Genomic DNA, 20,458 nt, shown 5'->3' with positions numbered 1-20,458 from the left:
CATGAAATCCCCTTCTGCTGCATGATCCTTGCATGTCTGTGACCGCTATATAAAAACAGACATGCTCCATGGTACACTGACGTTTACATAATATACTTTGGGGTTAGGCATACATTTGTCTTAAGATATGTGCCTTCACAATGCCAATAGGGTGAAAAGAGGTAGAATCATGTTTGGAGTGGATTTACTTTTATTTTTTATAATACCATAATAATAAAAAATACTGTGGTATTAATTTGAGGTCTTACTGCCAAACCCTACACGGACTACTTTGATTTTTCAGTGGATTTGTGGATGTTACTCTTCACTGTAGATATTACTGAACGGAGTGTGCTGCCCTGATTACAGCAGTATGTGTATTCTGATTCGACAGAAGTAGGGAGTGAAATAAGGGTACAATATTTGGGGCAAATGTGTCAGTCAGGCACAGAGAGTTTAGAATGTTTAAAACCAGGAGACAGATATGAATAATTTTAATCTTTCCTGTTGTAGAGCATACAAAAAAAAAAAAAAAAATTTCCATGCAATATGAGTAACGGACAAACTGCCAAATCTGAACATAAAGCTTTTGGCTGGTGACTCATGGCTTGTTTCTATCCAGTGAGCAGACCATGCCAGACCTCTCCACAGACTGGTTAACATCCGATCATTACGACAGCTTTACCAGCAGATTGAGACAGCTATCTGCATGGTCACCTTCAGTCAGGGGTCTCAGGAGGAAGCTGCAGTAAAGGTAAAGTTTGGGTGGGCCCTGAAGTGAGTTTATAAAGCCCAGCAGGGTGACGCCCATACAGAGGGCTCAGGAAACACAGCTGCTTTGTTATGAAACAGCAGCTTGAGTGTTTTTATTTTTTTTCAGGGGAGGATTAGGCCTTCATTAATGCATTAATGGATCAGTGCTGCACTGTGAGCCTGAAAACATCCAAGTAAGCACAACACTCTCCTCCCTGTCGGCTGCTAAAAGCAGAAGCAGCCGTAGTGTGCGTGTGTGTTTGTGTGTAAGATGTGTGCGTCTGAAACTGAGGACTAACATAGTGTGTTTTAGTTGGTTGTTTTTATGTAGGTTTGTTCTACCACATGTGAAAAAACACCTGGCTGGATTAGAAAACAGGACGATCCAGAAAAATGTCAGCAGGTTTACGATGAGGTTATTGTCATGTCAAGTCAACTTACAAAAAAAAAGAAAAATATGTTCCCTCTTTCAGGTCTCTCTGATGCTCTCTCTGCTTATGTTACGTACAATTATTGTGTTTACTTGAATGGCTTTGTTTAGTTTGTCTTTGTTATGTTACAACCCAGACTGTATGCCATGAATCCCAGTCACATATGGTTATCTCCCAGACCACTGACACGTTAATGACTGATCGGTTTATAAAAATATGTTATGGGAGGAGCATTGAAAACACAAACTCACCGGATGGCAGCATATCTTAAAAGCAGCACTATTCAGTGTTATGATGTAGTGTCATACACACTCTGCAGTTTCCCTCTACAAAGTCGTTCAGTCTCTTTGACCTGCTTGTTTTGTAGTTTAGTTTTAGTAACTTGACCATTTTGGTTCATTCTCATTACTCTTATCAAGCTCCTTTCCAGCTGCAGCCGGCAGCACTTCCCATCAAGCAAGCTATAAAAAAACGCTACCAGCAATCCAATCAGTGGGCAGACACAGTTAGCAACTAGCTGGTAAAGAAAGTAGGACATTTAGCAGCTACAGAGACAAACACTTCTAATCCCTGGAGTTGGTAGAGACCAAAACAGAGCTGAATGTTGGATATTAATCAAATAAACACAAATTGCTCTGTGTCTGCTGGATGTGTAGAGGCAACACATTTGCTTGTTGCAAAAAATAAAGAAATTAATATGAGTTCATTCATGCATATCGCTTTCATTAATGTCAACACACATCATGTTAAATTAAAGTTGGTGCACTCCCAACATGAAGATTTTATTCCAGCCCTAAAGTTGCTACAAACTCCTATCATTCAGTGAGTTATGTTACATATTTATTTATTTCTCCCTGAAGACATTTTATGAGCTAATCAGTAACTGAAATGTTCAGGTTTTGCTGGACAGAGATGAGTTGTTTGTAGTCCTGGATCCGGCCCCATACAGGTCCCCAACAAAAACCGTCTCACACAGACATATCAGACTAAATTAATGAAGAAGACTCATAATATTAGATTTTCACGACACGCTTATCACAAAATAATCACTATAACGCAATATTGTCACATTATTTATAGAAAAACATAATAATGCTGACTGAATAATAATGAGTGTGAACCACAAAGCAAGAAAGAAAAAGAAGATGGACATGATTATTCACATGATATTATTATGTGTGTATTATCACAACAATATTAATATTTCATTTTTAAATATCATGGTTATTGTCAATACAATCGCAACACGCCTAGAATGAGCTACATAAAATGTCAACTCAGTCTGATTATTAGTTTTTCAATCACTGTCACACTCTGCTGTGAGGTTTATTAATAATAAAGTAAGTAAGTTAGATTAGTAGTAAACCAATCAGTCAGTTAATAGTCAATCAGCCAGCGAATAAAGTACAAATGCCAGAACTTTTCCAAACATTTTGAGAGGTTCCTCTCTAAGGGAAAATACAAAAGAACTGAGTTTAACTGTGAATGTCAGGATATTGTCAAAAAGTAGAAATGTAACCGTCCATCGCCGTCTCTGCCAGATAAAACCATCTTTGTATCAACGACGACTCAAAGGAGAATTTCTGCCAGGAAATTATGAGAAAGAACAGAGAGCTGAGGGAGCTGCTGCTGCCTCCTTCAGACCTGTTTTATTATTCCGGTCCACAGAAAGAAGCTTACCTTGCATTTTTATTGCTTGCCGTACTGTCTTCTTTATTATCCTTATAGTGTTTGTAAAGCACTTTTGGCTCTGCCCTGGAAAGTTTTATATACAGCAGATTAAGTTTACATTTCTTGTGTGTGTGTGTGTGTGTGTGTGTGTGTGTGTGTGTGTGTATCACTATACATCACTGGAGGATATGATCATTTTCACTGTGGAAGTTTGCTGACAATAAATTCTGTCAATCAGTTAAAAGACGTTTCCTGTTTTAGAGGACCAAACCGCTGAGGTGTGTTAGCAAGGTTTCCTCTTTAACTACAAATCATGTACATGTTTGCTGACCATTTGCCCAAATGCAATTATATAGTTTTGCTTTTTAGATATATTTCCCCTACTGTTTCAACATACATAGTTTTTAGCTGTTTCTGTGCAGCATTAAAAGCAATTTGTGGATTTGTGAACCCGATCGGCATTCATTTTTGGTTCATGAGTTTTATCATGTGTATGGAAAATAATGGAAAACAATGACTGCCTGGAACAGTAGAAAACATATTTAATGTCTAAGAGTTGGACTGTTGTAAACATGCACTTCCACTGGTATGGTGGAATGGTTCAGACTACTTGGTACCTATAATGGTACAGTGTGTCATATTTTATTCAGGTTTTTATTTACAGACTATGGCAGAAGTGGTATAATATTAATAACTGTGTTTTCACAAGTGTGTAATCCCCTAAAAAAAGTTTTACCTTTATTTATATCTACATAGAGTCCTCTATACTGAACCACTATGTTTCTACAATAGCCTAGAATGGACAAACTAAACACTAGCCTTTTTACACACATCACTTGATGTGTAGATGGCATCAAATCATACACACTGGTCTATTAAACCTAAGTGTGTGTGTTCATTGTTCTTTAATGACTGGAAATTCTCTATATGTTTTGTTTGAATTATATAATTTCCTGGCAATAAATCAGTTCTGCGCATTCAGGTAAGCCGCTGTGCGCTGAGTGAAACATCACATTTAGTAATTAACTGGAATTACTTCACTGGAAATATACACATATCCCAAAATACTGTACATGGTTCTTTTCAGTCTTTAGTACAAAGTAAAAACTGTCTATTAATTTCCTTCAGAGCTCAGCGAGCAGACAAAAAAGCTTTAAGCTCTATAAAAGTTCATCTGAATTTTCAATGTTATTAGCCGTCAGCTCCTTGTAATGTATAAAGGATCAGCTTCATGATGCAACTGGCTAACATAAGGACCAAAGCTGAACTGTCTGTAATACAGCAAACACGGTCAATAACAATAAGCCTCCGATAGTGACAGTCAGACATCCCCAATGTCGACTCATTAAACAACAACAAACAAGGCACTCGAGTCAGGAGACTTTAATATGTGCGTAGCTGCCATTCACCTCCTGACTGCAATTTCAGCTCCTTATACTGCCCACAACCAATCAGAACAGTGGACCGAGTGGCCTGCAGTGTTTACAAGCAGCAGGTGGTGTGTGTGTGTGTGTGTGTGTACGTGTGTGTGTGTGTCTCAGCCAGGTAATGGAGACATCATGTTGCCTTGCACGGCTGACCGCTCAGAGCTCAGCACTGTGGAGCTCACAGGAGAATAAAAATGGACACAGAGTTACATTTTAAACCTCTGCTTCATCCTGTCAGACATCTACGTCTTTATGCTGCTGGAGGAATTATATTTGTGGAAATAACTACCAGCGTCACAGGTTACTTCCCGTCACTGATTATTTGTTTTTGTCTGTCTCTCTCTCTCTCTCGTTGTCTCGCTCACACGGCGCTGTCTAAACATCGGACACAAATCAAATTAAACTTTTGCGTGTCATATTTTGTTGCGTAAATTGTGAGTCAGACTCAGATTTAGAAGCTGGTACATGAAATAAACAAAGTCAGAACACACACAAGTAGATTATCAGAGTTTAGTCTGTGAATCCACCTGGACAGTCTCTGCTTCAGAGACATTTCAGGCTGTCTGTGGAGGCTCGACCAAGTGTCTGATTGGCGGCTGAAGCATGAGGAAAGAGCTCCTCGCTGCCCGGCGTATCTGCTCCGCCTTCTGCCATGTTTGTCAATATGCGCATTGGGCTGCGAGTGTGTTGCACACATACATACGTCATCAATGGGAATTTATCGTTTTTATCGTGGGATGACATATTCTTACCGTGGGGAATGTTTCTGACGATATATTGTAAACGATGACATATCGCACATTCCTACTTAACAGTAACAATTTGACAGCTGCATTTTTATTCGATTTTCTCTGCTTCATGGCAGCTGAAAAGCAGAAGTGAAAAAAGAAAAAATACAAGCTGAATGCAGCTGGAACATCACAGCTTTTTGAATTATTACAAAGGATTTTGACAAAGCTCCAAAGGGGACCTGGATTTTCATAGAATAGGTTCAAACTCATAACATGATTTCAAAAAGTTTTTCAAAGATGAAAATTATTCTTCAGATGTGAAGGATTTATCTTCAGATAATGCACTTATGAATCTGTATGAATTCAGGATATTTTTGTGATGGAAACATGTCAGTCCATCTTAATATTGAACAAGGGTACTTTGATGGTGCTTTCACATCTGTAGTTCATAGTACCTACCTGCAGTTAAAATCAGTCCAGTGACTGACAGAAGTTCACAGAGCACTTCAATGTGTCTGATATGTATATTTATGTTCTGGTGATATAAAGAGCGCACAAAGGAATACTGATTCTAAGCATTATTAGTGGACCTATTATAAGTCCGCAAATTGATGGTGTTATGAAAGATGAGATAGAGACAGGACTAAAAGGTACAATACAGAGCAGAATACGTGTATACTTGTACACTAAATGATTTGCATTAGGGATGTAAACAGTTAATCGGTTAATCGCCGAAAAGAATTTAATCGATTAAATTAAATTAATCGGGTTAACTGAATCTAGGGCCATTTTCCACAGGAGTTTTTTTCAGTGAGATTTCATGGTGTAGCCAGTTGAGGATGCCATTGTTTAATCTAGGCCACAGCGAACGTACCTGAACGTAACGCGGCAACAGACCCGGAGTGGAGTATGGAGCATTTCAAACTAAGTAATGATGACAAAGACGCTCAGCGTAAACTCTGCGGTGCTACGTTTAAGTTCAGCAGCTCTACGAGTTCACTAAGATAACACCTTCAAAACATGCAGCCGTGCTGACGCGCTAGCAGTTAGCATTAGCCACTAAGAATTAAATACATGCTGATTGCTAACATGCTAATGCTAATTGCTAGCGCGTCATCGCTATCTGCTCCTGTGTGTAAATAAACATGCTCAGCTCACTCGTCACTCTCAACATTTCTGCGGGACATTGTTTGATAGAGGCCGTCTAATTTTACGGTCACCTTCCTCAGGGATGATTGAAGTTGTGTTCAGTACTACATGTTACTGTAAGTTTCCAGGGCTAGTAATCTCACTGTTACCTTTCTCAGAACAAGGGAGATTATAAGTGGTGCTGCTAATGTTTCAAGTTTTTCATGTAAGTACTTTACCAGATAATTATATGTAGGCTTAATACTGTGTAGGCCAGGGGTTGCCAATTAGCGGCCCGCGGGCCAAAACTGGCCCGCCATCAATTATATCTGGCCCGCTAGATGACGTTGATTTATTTTAATATATATATATATTTTTTTTTAAATATATCTTTTAAACCTCATGTTTCCTGTCAAAATACAACAATTTGACATTTATTGAAAAGTAGCTGATAAGTAACGTGACAAAACAGCAGCCAGAACATCCTCGCAGCCTCTTTACTTGACGCACAGGTTGGAACACTAATTGGCACGTGCGTGCGCTGTAACCTGTGGAAAATAAAAGTGTCCTGTGTCCCTCTTGCAACGGACAACAAGAACAAATGTGTTTCATTAAATGAAAAAAACAAAACCAAACAAGGTCGGCTCAAATATCAAATATGAATGTGAATGCACATCAGCGGCAGATCTGCGCTGCTGTATGCATTAGTTACGGCAGGTTGCTAGGGCAGGTTGCCTGTTTCATGACAGACGCAGTGGGCGTAAACGAAATCCGCGAAGTAAGTTTTACAATTATTATACATGTTTTAAGGCCGTAAAACCCCTAACCACACACTTTTATACACCTTTTTACATGCATTTTGTACAGTACTTCCTTAATTAATCAGGACACAGAGCATACGTGCGGTTCTCACTCAGCCAATCAGGATGTATCAGGATGTATCCTATTTATTGTACCGTATCCTAACTGGTACAATAAAACATTAGTTGAGGAATATAACATGCATTATTATATTCAGTATATAAGCAATATTTTGCTTTATGTTAAAAGACACCGTGAGAAATGTATGTTCTCAGGAAAAAAGCCGCTTATCAGTTAATCGTTAATCAATCGTTAAGGTCAATCAACTAACGATTAATAAATTAATCGATAATTTGCATCCCTAATTTGCATAAATACATACATGGCGTATACAGACCATTCATTTGCCCTCTGGACAGATTTAAGGATCAGCAGATGAGTTTACCAGTAGTTAAATCACATATTTCCTCTGGTTGCCTCCGTTTGCCTCCAAGTTCACTGACAGCTTTCACACCAGCCATTGGTAGGGGGATAGATGTGAAAACATCCTTGGTAAAAACTTAAGTGAAACATATAATACAACTAAGACCTAAGGTCTTATCGATGTTGTTATTGAGTGTATACATATCGAGCGTACAGACTTACTTACTGTATCAGAAAAATCAATAAACAGTGCCCAGCCAGCAGTGATGCGATAAACCATGCATTTTTGGAAGCCTGCCAAATATCTACATTGCTTTCACTTCTTGACTACTGTTGTGAAGTTTTGGGTATTAAAAAAAAGTTTCATCTCATTGGTTCCAACCTTTCTTACACAGGATTCCCATCTTTTTTTAGTGCACTAATACATATTTGGACATACGTGGATGGAATGAAATTACTTTCCCAGACTTGCCTGGGAGCCCTGTGTGAACTCTGAATACAGTCCCAGTCTAAGAAGCTAATTATAATAACCAGCAGCGTAGTATTGGGCATCGGTCCAGGAAGCCTTCATGGGCTGAAGCCAATTCACTACATCCATTCACCTCATATAATCCAAGGCCTGTGAGCAAGTTATCACAGCCCTGATACTTTTCACCTCACCGTACCCTGCTACTTGCTGCCACAACACCTGAGGTATCAAATAAAGCTGTGAACTACACTTCTAAATCCATTCTCCAGGTTTGAAACAGCCAGGTTCACAGAGGCAGGCAGAAGGATGAACCAGCTACCTACTCAGGCTGCTTCTGCTTTTATCTTCTAAAATATGGATGATTGGACTCTTTTTACAATATTAATTCTCCCAACACCACATGAACAATTTGTTGGGGGTTAGCATCAAAGTACAAAACTAATAAAGCAGATTCCCTGGGCTTTATGTGTTGTTAGAGTAGTTTTGTTTAGTTTTTTTTTTTATTTTACAAAATTCCTTTTTTGGCAGAGAAAGTTTGCCACAATCTACCTTCCTGGAAAAACTCAAAAACCGCAGTAGTTGAGCTAAATCCAAAGAATTTTTTTCTAATGATTCACTGACGGTCATGAAATACAAATGTCTATTATTCTGCAACATTGCTGTTCCCTATTATAAGGGGAATTCAGTGTGAGGTGATTTTTTCCAGTAAAGCTATGGTCCAACAACCTCAACAATCAATCTTGTATCACACGGTTGCTCCCTAAATCCTCTCGGGTTGACACACAATGGACATATTGCAAACCACAATCCAGGAAGCTCCCTAGGTCATGAGTCACCCCCAGCTCTCCAGTTCAAATGCCTTAAAGCTACTAATTTTCTTAAATCATCTCTGGGAGTTGCTGGAAAACAGTGAATCAACAATAGTGACCTCTGTACAATCTAACAAATAAAACCAACACAGATTCTCCCAGCCTTCAATCCCTCGTATTCAAACAAACAGCTTTTTTTTTTAGATTTATATTTGATTTTTTTTTTTATATTAAGGAAATAAAGAAGGCATTTCTTTGTTTTTGCCTTTAAAGAGCAACTCCTCACTGAGCTTTATGAGTAGGAGGATTGGGACCTTCAACTTTTGACCAATCAGCTTTGTTGGAGACGCTACAGTGAACCCAATTGGTCAATAATGTGCGAGCACAGAATTTACAGTCAAAAGTTTATAAAGTTATACAATTTACAAATACAAGTACACCTTTTTAATGGATAATATTCTATATTAAGGCCACATGGCCTTCTGTCAACACTATGCTGACATTTTTTGGAGCTTTTTGCATAATGGTCTCCAAAGTGGATAAATCTGAAAACACCTGCTTCATTTTTAGATGTGACCAAGGTTCAGAAATCCACCTTCTGTTGTCTATAATCCACTCTTATCTCTCTCCTCTTAACATGGACAACATCAGAGCTATAGTGACTTGATCAGGTAGTTAACAGATAGCATCTGTGTTCACTATATGGTTGATCCATCTATTTGCTATAACTGCTTATCCTTACCAGGGTCGCAGGGGAGGCCTGGAGCCAATCCCAACTGATCAAGATGCACACTACACCCTGGACAACTCGCCAGCTCATCACAGGGCTGACACATACAGACAACCAACCATTCACACTTACATTCACACCTATGGGCAATTTAGATTCACCAGTCGACCTTAAAATTCATTGGAGATTTCTTTTGACTTTATGAAGATATGTTTAGGAAGTGTTGGCAGAAGACAACATGATATTGAATGAAAAGCCAAATTTAACTCCATATATCAAACTAACCCTGAAATCCATTTTCATGCTTATTCAAATGTGTGAGACTTGCGTAAGCTCTGTCCTTCACCTGGGAGAGCTGGCTGAATGTGTGAAGACCGTTCTTTCATGATGTTCGAGCAGAAACGCCTGCGTGAATATTTCAGTCCCTGTGAAATTACTAACAAAGAGCTCTGCTTCTCTGTGGGTCTTTTCCGCGAACCTCAAACGAGCGCCGCTTATCCTCCAAGAACTGAGTGGCACTTATGTTGTGCAAGGAAGGAAGATCTTAATGTCGCCTGGTGCAAGGATTCACGCTTGCGCTGACAATACTCAGGTGGGCCTGTTCGTCCTGAGCGGCATAACAACTACAGAGTCAGAATGGGGCTGAGGAAAACATCCTGCAGGAGAAAGACACCGAGCTGTTACTGAGCCGAGCTCACATATAAGACGACTGGATAAGACTAAAACCTCAAATTCAAACTAGGGCTGTCAACGAATATTCCTAATATGCATATACAGTATAATCAAATTGTGAAAATTCGATTGTGAAAATTTAAATTCAATTGTGGGTGGAAAAAGAGCAGCAGTACCGTGGCTGCCTGTCTCGTAACTTGGCCTTGCATTGGTCTGGGCTACTGCACTGCATGACAGACATGAGTCTCACAACATCACTTTCATTGATTGAATATGCGTTGGCAGTTAAGCTGAAACCAGCAAATAATTCAGCAACTGCTGTGAGGTAATGATATCAGAGAGTTCACAACCCAACAGAGAGTGTTTCCCTATTTGGAAATAATTCAATAGCCCCAAACAGGAGCTACATCGGCTACAGGGGCGGGATGACTACTGCAGCTAACAAATTAGTTTTCATTGCTTCTAATCCTCACATCCAGCTCTGCAAAGAAACTACGTTTATTACATGTACCATTATCACTAACGGGGGCAGACGAATAGATCATCTGAAGTACTATAGCATGTAGCTAAATAATTAACAACAAAGTCACTACAGGAAGGGGAGAGCCATGACTGCTTAAAGAGAAGTAGTGTAAGTTTTAATGTGTAGTGGGTGTAATGAAAAATATAAGAAAATGAACTGGGCTGAGCTGAAGCAGCAAAACAAAAACAAAAAAGGTCACATCTTCTGGCCAGTAGACAGCATAATTATGTTGTATTAGTTTGTCCTCTTACAGAAATTGAAATATTCCTAATATCAAGATATGGATGCTTAAAATCTTCTTGCCTGCAGACACTCAGGCGTTGAGCAGATAAACTTCTTTTATTCATGAATTGTTGCTAGTTTGTCTATTTACCACCTACTGCAGCAACATTTTTCTAAAAGTTTTTTTAGTTTTCATTTTTTAAAATTAAACTTTGAGCATTTTCTGCCTCCACCAGCCAGTTTCACTGACCAGTACAACCTTGGATCTGATTTCTCACTGTGCTGCTGCACAAAGCTCTGTTCACTTATTTATTCAAAGTTCAAAATTTAAAACACATAATGTGTTAAAATTGCACCAACAAGACACTGCACTACTCCTTGGGTCCTATAATTATACCCAACAAGTGCAAAGTTGATCGGATGAAGTCAAAAATATATAAAATATAAGTTTATGTTGTCCTGGCAACATATCTTATGTCACACAATATTAGACTATTTAATATGCTATTAATAAATGTATTTATTTATTCTGCATATTTCCCAATGGACATTTTAGCCTCTGATATTATCATCTGCCAGACAACTACTGTAAATATGACACCGGCCAAAAGCCAGGATATGCCATAAACCCTCCAGTAGGAAAGGCTTAAATAAGAATTTATACTGTGTTCAGTGGTCACATAAGTGATCCCTCAACATGCTGTAAAAGGTAAATGTAACATGTGAGCTGATGGCGCTATCATGGAAGTCCGTGAGGTGTTTGGTAAATGGGTTCCAGCTATAGCAAAGACAAGCGACTGGCAGCTACCGCAATTCAAACATCCTGAGTGCTGCAGGGTTTCTGTTTTCACAGCACATCAAATGGCTCAGGAGAAGAGACGTCCTCGGGGACTCTCATAAAAAACACAGTGCCCCGGAAGATGAGATATTTATTTCAGCTGGGCAAAGTCAGAGAGATGGCTGGTTCAGATTGGATTCCTTCTCCTCTGTTATAATCAGGACTCTGAAATGGGGCTACTTCCTGAGGTTTATACTGCCTGGATGAGTTGAGCTCGTCAGGCTCTTTCGGTGGGTGATATGGGAGGAAAGATGAGCTGAAATAAGAGAAGATTGAGCTGATGGCAGCAGGAACCTCTCTGTTCAGGTTTCACAGCTTTACCTCAATAGAACCGTTCAGTTACATCGAAGAGATGGAGCTACTGCAGTCGAGCCAATACGTGAGAGGGAAGTAGAGTCTGATGCTCAGTCTTGGCAGGAGGATGAGTAAACAATATGCTGATATAGGTATCACTAAATATTAACATGAATTCATAATTAATGTGTGTGCATTGTTATAGGGGGGTGATATTGTGCAGTTGACCACGCAACCATTCACGATGTTGCCTGCAGAAACAAGAAAAAGCTGCTCTACAGCCAGAATATTTTTTCTGTAGTTGGGATGGGATTGGGATGGAAAATACATAGCACAAACCCTAATGTCAGGTGTGCTTTCTTGTTGTTAGGTCATTCTGTAATCCAGTATCTACACACCATTTATACAAGAGTTGGCATTTTGAAGCTCAAAATCTGTGACATTGACTGCTGCCATGTTGGCTCTCCTGGATCTTCTGTCTCCTGGCTAATCTACAAAATCAGCAAAGGCATAAATCATTGGTCGACCCAAAGCAGGCCAAATGAAACCTGGAAGCACAAACAAGACATCTGTAATGGCACCAACCTGTCAATCAAAGTACCCACATTTATTGTGCATAACTTTAAGCCTTAATATCATTTGAAGAGGTGAGTTCAGACTCAGTAGAGTTGACATAAACAGGGAAATTAGCTATAAAGACAATAACTGTTTTTTGTACCAGGCTGTAAACATAATTATTTCTGCTGTGAAGTTGGACATTTTAACTGTAGCCAGCCTCATGTGGTGTTTGAGGAACTGCAGTTTCTCTCTAAACTGCCTAAAACTGTTTTCAGCATTTGCTTATCAAAAATGTTGCAGATTATTATTATTTTCTGTCATTTGACTACTCGATTAACTCATGAATTGTTTCAGCTCTAGTAGCAGCAACTTGAGTGTGTCCCTTTCCTGTTTCAGCATGACCACAAAGGCATCTCCATGATGAAATCGTTTCCTAGTTTGATGTGGAGAATATGACTGAACTGCACAGATCCTTAAATCTCAATCCCATCCAACTCCTTTGGGAGCCAGACCTGATCACCTAAAGTCAGTGTTGGATCTGACTTATGCTCGTGCCTGAATGGGTGCAGCCAGGTTCCAAAATTTGATGGAAAGCCTGAAACCAGAAGACTGGAGGCTGTTATAGCAGCAGATTAATGCCAATGGCATTAACATACAGCATATGACTGCAGTGTTTGGGCGTCCACATACATTTAGTTGTATTCTGTACCATCCATTCATGTGGTCCAGTAACAATATGACCACAGATGCATAGCATAAGACTTCAAACCTGCATGATGATTTGACTTTTGACTATTAATCTATTTCAAACACACGTAGACACTGAAAGGGCAAGGTGGCAGGTCATTCTGCATTAAAGAGGCTCTAACATCAAAGAAATTCATTATCCTGGTTGCCATGGAGAGTTTCCTAGGATCCTCTACTGTAAATGTTTTCAGGGTCTCTCCATGCGGATCAACAGTGTACGCCAAACACCCTGAGTGAATATCACTTACTAGAGATGGCTCTGCCATGAATACGCTGTGTGATACTGCTGACAGGGCAAATCAAAAGAACGGCAGCATAGCCATCACTGCATGGACTGCAGAGCCAGAAGTGATCCACAGCAGTCGTGGGTTTATTTAAAAAACTATGTGATGGTGCTCCAGGGCAGCTGATCACAGCGGATGTGTTGGAAAACAACCCAGCGGATGTGTTGGAAAACAACCCAGCGGACATGTGTGACCCTGTACAGCTTCACCGAGATGCTCCAACAACACGGCAACACAAGAAGCAGAACCACAAACAGAATTGTTGTTCTCTGTCTCCTGATTAGATGAACTTTGGTGATACGTCACGGGCAGTGTCAAAGCTTTCAACAGGATAAATTACACACTCACAGAGACACATGACTGTACAGGACATTCTCAGTTTTGTAGAACAATATTTTGCATCGGTACAGAAACAGAGCAGCTCTGTGACACTGTGGTTTGGCTTTGAGCTAAATGCTCAAATCAACATTGTTAGCACACTACCATCTGCTAATTACCACTAAACACAAATTACAGTTAAAGCCGATGAGAATGTCATTGGTTTCACAGCTAGGAAAAGGAGGAAATGTCAAAGGGGATTACAATCCACCCTCTGGGAACCATAAAGGTCGGTAATAGGGCTGCAGTCAGATATTTATTAATAACATTTAAAAATGTAAAAGCAGAAAGCAGTAAAAAAAAAAGTGTCTTTAAATGTTTTATCTGTGCAACAATAAACAATATCCAAGGACTTTTGTTTGAGGGAAAAAAAAAGTCTTTTCCCTTTTGAAATTGATCAAACAAATAATTATGTCACTTGGTTTTCTGTTGTGCCACCTCTAGCCAGTAACCACCAGAGTCAGTAGAGTTCATCTGGAGAACATGAATATATATATAATATAAAAAGTTACATGTCATACTGTAAACAAATCTAAAATAGACAAAAAAAAATCATATTCCTGAGATGATCAAATTTTAAAAGCCGTAGAGCTGAATTATTATCACATCTGACTCGGTGGGCTAAGGGTTTATTACAACCAAACCACAGTTGGGTGATTGTTGGTTTTAACAGTGGAAAGAATAACTAAGACGGTCGTGGTGAGTTTTAATTTGTTTCTTTGTTTAGCAACGAATTAATAAGTCTTCATTCAGTAAAAGGGAGGAATTTGAATGCAAAAGCTGCACATTTGTATTTTTCTTTTAAACAAGCCGCATCACTGTAAATCAACAACAGAATAACCTATATAACCTTTTCCGAACCTGCCTTGCCTTGTCCCCAAATTAACTGACCACAAACCCTACTGCATTAGAAATGGAAAAGAGTGATGAAAAGTTAAACATTGAACTAAACTGGAAAAAATCATATTCAACTTATCAAGCAACTTCAAAGACTTTTTGGTGACTTCCTTGTTAAAAAAAACACTTTAATAACACTGTGTCCAAATATTAACTTAATCTCTCATGCTGAGTCACATTACTGGTAAACATTTTTCATATGGATGCACAAAACAAATTGTTAATGTATTGAAATGTTGCAGCCATAAAAGACAAGGATGTCACATCTGAACTCCATGTAAGCATGATGTTATATAGATAACCTAAATGAAGAACTGCAACAGATGCACAACACACTAAACAAAAACACTACTGTAAAAATGATAAACAACAATTCATTTACACAATGATCATATTGTGAGTAAGGAAACAAAGACACACTGGTCAGACCTCTGTCAGTGTCCATACCCATACGAGTATTCAGTGTTAAGAAAACATTTGTGTATTCGTTACACATAGCACAGGACATCTCTAATTCAAAACAAAATATCACACACAAACACACACACACACTTGAGCACATCCTCGTCAACACTTTTAGCTGCAACCGCTCTCAAGGCGGCCGCGGATGAACATTAGGCTCAAGTTACCGTGTCTATTTACATTCCTCCAGCTCAGAGGAGCCACCTGCTCCGGCCGGTGCTCACACTGCTTACAGGGCACACCGGGCCCTGAAACCTGAACTAGTGACGTGCACAGCAGCAGGGCAACGCAGATACAGAAGCAGCTTTAATGGACAGCGAGGACAGTGCTGCCTTTTGTTCCCGGACAGAAATACTTTCACTCATGAACGGTGGGTTTCAAGGGAACAGTTTAGGAGCAGGTGAGGGTGGGAGCGTCCTGACGGCACTTGTTAAGGGACAGTGTCTTGAATCATCTTTCCTATTGGGCAATCAAGCACCCTGCCACATCCCCAGATCTTCTTTCATTTAATCCTCATTTAATCCAAACTGTCATGTAAACATTACCTTCGCTAGGTGATATAGCAATATGATTTTGACATGGTGAGTAAGGATTGTTATCAACTGATAAAATATTCTGGTTCCAGACCTCAGATAAAAAATGTCAACGAAAGCGGACGTGATTGACGCAGCTGTAGAAGCTGTTGGACTCCGAAACCGCAACTCTTACCAGTTCCAGTTAACAGGTGCTGCGCTGACGTCAGCAGGAACAATCGCTGGCTTCTGATTGGTTGACTTTACCCCTATCCCTAACTCCAAACTAAAATAACCCTATCACCTCACATCACCCAGACAGAAAACAAGCTAATGTAAACTAAGGCTGTCAAAGGTATCAACCATGTGTTTAAAGCAGTACAGCAATAGAGAAAATAAAAATTTTAAGTCCAAGGCTGCACAGATGAAGATTAATATTCTGGTATTGTTTCAGGCTGAATGACTAAATAGAAACTCAGGGCTGATCAGGGTCCTAACGGGACAGCTGAGTTTTCAGTAACAACGTTACTTCATGTTTTCTCACTTTGAGGAATTTTTTCTTTGTTTAATTCAACAACAAAAAAAAGCTCACAGATGTTAAACGTCTGAACACGCAAGCAGAACTTTGTCTCAATAAAACGCAGACTAAAACTGAGCCAGCTACTAGGAGATATACAGTAGAACCCTGTGGACCCGTCTGCTGCCGGTGCAGGCCATCATTTCATCCTGATTTAGATCATCTTAGAGTTTGACACTGTACCTCGGAGTAGTTTGATATTTTTCTGTGATGTGTTCCTTTTATGTTCCAGATCAGGTAAAGGATAGGATCTTTCCAAGGCCATGATGATAAACACATCCATTCACAAGAGCCGTGAGGAGATCTCTTCTTAGTATGAATGAAAATAGAGTTTTGCACAGAAACATTTCTTCCATTGTGGAAGAAATGTTTCTGTGCAAAACTCTATTTTAAAAAAAAGCTTGAGATCAACTTTAAAATGACATACAGGGTAACGTACTCTGAATATTTCATTAATACTATTTTAACTGTTGAAATTCAAGCTTATGAAACAAACAGTGAACAAAAAAAAAAAAGAGAGAGGATGTTTTGGTGACTTATTTCACACATTCTTCTGTATCATCAGAAAAAATAAATAAATAAAGCGAGTTTGTCAAGTGCACTCCTGGAGGACCCAATTTAAACTCATCACTGGAAAGCCTCGGTGGGTTAAGCCTGTAAAGTAGTGATTACGCTGAGTGGAAACCTTCAGGCTAATGAGTGAGACATCACTCCGTGTACAGGTGCATCACTCCGGGCCTGCTGTACTTCTGAATGACTACAAACAAACAGGTTACACTCAAAACAAAGGCAACTTGAATAAACTAGCAGCTGACCTGGGCTTCATGTAACAGCACCTGTTGTTTCAATGGAAATTAAATGTTGTCTTTGAGCGGGAAAACCCACCCGAGGTTAAGTGTTAACATAAGTAGCAGGTTCAGGACGGACGGTGTGCTCCATGCGACAGACGCCCGGAGGAAAACTTGACATTATTCTGTTCATCTCGTTAACAAGCAAAGACTTCAGCAAATTCACTCATTTAACACTCAGACAGTCCTGAAGCTGAGCTAAAAGGATGGCTGAAGTGAACCGAGGCACGGCATCACCCCTCTCTCTTCCATCCGTACCGAAAACTGTCACCAAAAGCGGACACTTACCTTCACCGACAGTCCGTTCACCACCGGGAGGAGGACGACAGAGGAGAAATATCAGCGTGTACAAAGCCTCAGCAAAGACTTTGTGAGTGTTGTTTTTTTTGTTTCCTTTAACACAAACTAAGTCCCAGGTCCTGGTGTCAGTTTGTATCCGGACAGCAGCTCACAACGTGGTGTGTGAGCCGGCGGCAACAACAACAACAGCAGCGGCGGCAGCAGCGACTGTCTCCGGCAGCCTGCTGTCAGCGCTCAGCGCGGAGGGGGGGGCGGAGGTTGCGGCTGCGCATGCGCCCACCGACTGCTACTGCGAAACAAAGATCATCTAATATCAAGATGGTCCCCTCAATAACAAAAAGACATGTAAAGATTCTAGGGACATGCCTACAATCTTTAGAACTAAAATTTGAGTTGTTGAATAAATTGTTTGGTCAAAATATGTCAAAAACAGCCCAAAATACTCTCAAATTAGTTTATTTAGTAGTATTCAACAGTGCAAAATGAAATGATACTATGCTATAACTAAAACTTACTGTAATAGAAGACCAATAAAATTCACATTTGAGAAGCTGGAGCTGGTGTCATGGGAGTTTCTTGCAGATGTGGCTGTGCAAGTAGAGGCATTGTGCTGAAAAAAAAAATGACAAAGAGAAAAAAATGCAACTTTAATGCAGCTACATCAAGAATGCCAATATGGCAGTCTGTGCTGAGCTAACTATTTTAACTGTTTTTATTCTGTATACAAGATTTTCCTTTCAAGTGATTGAATGCTTGCAGCCAGCTGAAGGCAGTAGTACGGATATGCATGTTCCATCTGTACTCTCTAATTTGAACATTGCTGCGCCATTACTGTGTGTGTGTGTGTAACACAGTTTACTTTAAAACTGTGTGCAGCCAAAACCAGACTGCTGCAAAACAACCACTCAAACCTCTGTGGTTCATCTGATTGGTTTAGCAGCTTGGACACATAATTTGAGTTGAGAGTTGAGACAGATTTTATTTTAGTCTAAAAAGAGAGACACTGTATAACAATTATTGTGAATTGCTATGATACAAAATTATAATTTGAAACTTTTTTTAGAGAAAATGTGACATGTCTGGACATTTATCTCCAAACTTATAATCTACTTTAATATCATGCTGTTTATTCATAAGTTGTTTTCGTCAAGCACCACTGTAATTGCACAGCAGATATAAATCATTTATATTTATAAACTTGCAGCATGTAATGAGGTTCAGGCTTCAAAAAACACTTTAATTTCAAAGTTGAATATTGAAAAGGTAATCATGTTTAACAGAACCATTAAATGTAAATAAACAAAAGTATATCTTCAATATCACAGTGATTCAATGAGATCTAGCAGTTTAGTGGCTCATTGCAATCCTCGCCTCACCCTCTCTTTTCTAGGATGCAAAATGCAATTTGCTGTAGCCAGTAAAAAATATATAAAAGTAACTTTTAGAAGACAGTTTTAGTCTGGCTAAAAGGATAATTTCCAAATTATATAATATAATTTTGTGCATAATGCATGCACACAAGTAGCAAATGTATTTTGATACACCCTCATTGACATTAACCATATTCACTAATTAAAAAGTTAATTTCAAACAAGTAACTAAGTACATTTACAACATTTATTCAAGTACCCTGCCAAGCACTATCACTGAGTAAATTTTCTGTTCTTTTTATTTCTACTCACTTAGATTTCAAAAGGTATTATTGTACTTTCTCTTCACTACATTGATTTTAAAGCTTAAGTTACTACTTACTTTGCAGATTAAACTAACAGTACATAAAGTAATTAAAATTAGCGTCACCTTCCAAGCGATGGATGAACACATCCAAGGTCTAATGCAGTGACACTAAACTTAAGGCATACATGCCAAATGTGGCCTGTGATATGGAGCAAGGTGACACTTTTTTTTGACAATGTTTTTATTTCAGTATTCAGTTGGTTGCAATCTGTAACATCACCACTAGATGCCACTGAATCCTACACACTTGACCCCTATATATATATATCACTATACAAGTCATTTTGTATAATGAGCACTGTTATTTTTTCCCATAACAGAGTATTTGTGGTATTGCTACTTTTACTTAAAGCAAATGCAATAATTTTTTGTATTTTGTGGATTCTGGAGGCCCCTGTGGACAAAAGCAGTTTACACCACCTTGTTTTCTTCATTTCAATGAAAATCTGTTTCATAACTTATTAAAAAATGCCAACACTACAGTATGGCAAAGTATTAAAGGAATTTACTAAATATCATACCCTTTATTGAAATGTATCATTGTAAAAGTAATTTAAAACCTTATATTAATCTAACAGTATACCTCTCAGACTGCATTTTGGAGCTCATCAGTAAGATTTTACTGCAGTACTGCAGTAATCTGTGAAAACTGATGGATGACCGTCTCTTCAGTTCTTCATTTCTCCTGTTGTGTGCTGTAACGTGAAACTCATTTGAATACAAGAAATGAACAGCAGGATTTGTGTGAAAATTCACAGCCAGAAGACTGCAGAAGTTTCATTTTCACAGTAATGCAACTATTACATGTCTCTGTTGATTACATTACAATTCAAAAACATGTGCTTTCTGAAAAAAAATAGAAACACTGACATGAACGTATGAAGTAATTAAGTGACCGGTCTGTTGTCTATTGAGATTCTTCTGACTCAAGCCTCACTTACAGGCTTTATTTTAGAGCTTTCAACTGGCTGCAAAACGAGTCTCCATAAGTTCCCATATTAAAATGACACATATTTAAATTTCCAACTTCACAGCAGAAATCAAAAACATGCTCACAGCCTGCTACAAAAAACAGTTTTGGTCTCTATAGCTAATTTTCCTATATATATATATATATATAAAAAATCTTAAAATTATGCATAATTAAGAGTGATTGACATGTGGGTGCCATTGCAGGTGGCTTATTTGATCACATTTTTTGGATTAGCTGGGCAGTGGCAGAGACAGGACTGCCAAGATGGCAATGGCCAGGCTCTT

General features: G+C 39.0%; 1 protein-coding gene across 2 annotated transcripts in view; it reads right to left on the bottom strand.

Annotated features, from left to right (window-relative positions):
* Window positions 1-18,012, bottom strand: part of LOC104934847 (spermatid perinuclear RNA-binding protein) — a 74,876-nt gene extending 56,864 nt beyond the window's left edge. Inside the window, exon 1 of one of the 2 annotated variants that reach the window (XM_019272326.2) lies at window positions 17,453-18,012. The gene's annotated coding sequence lies outside the window, so the exon portion shown is untranslated. The remainder of the gene's footprint in view (window positions 1-17,452) is intronic. The other variant, XM_019272327.2, reaches the window with a different exon arrangement.
* Window positions 18,013-20,458: the final 2,446 nt, after the last annotated feature.

Source organism: Larimichthys crocea, chromosome III, assembly GCF_000972845.2.
Source record: "Larimichthys crocea isolate SSNF chromosome III, L_crocea_2.0, whole genome shotgun sequence".
NCBI lineage: Eukaryota > Metazoa > Chordata > Actinopteri > Sciaenidae > Larimichthys > Larimichthys crocea.
This window is presented reverse-complemented; position numbering and strand designations above follow the sequence as displayed.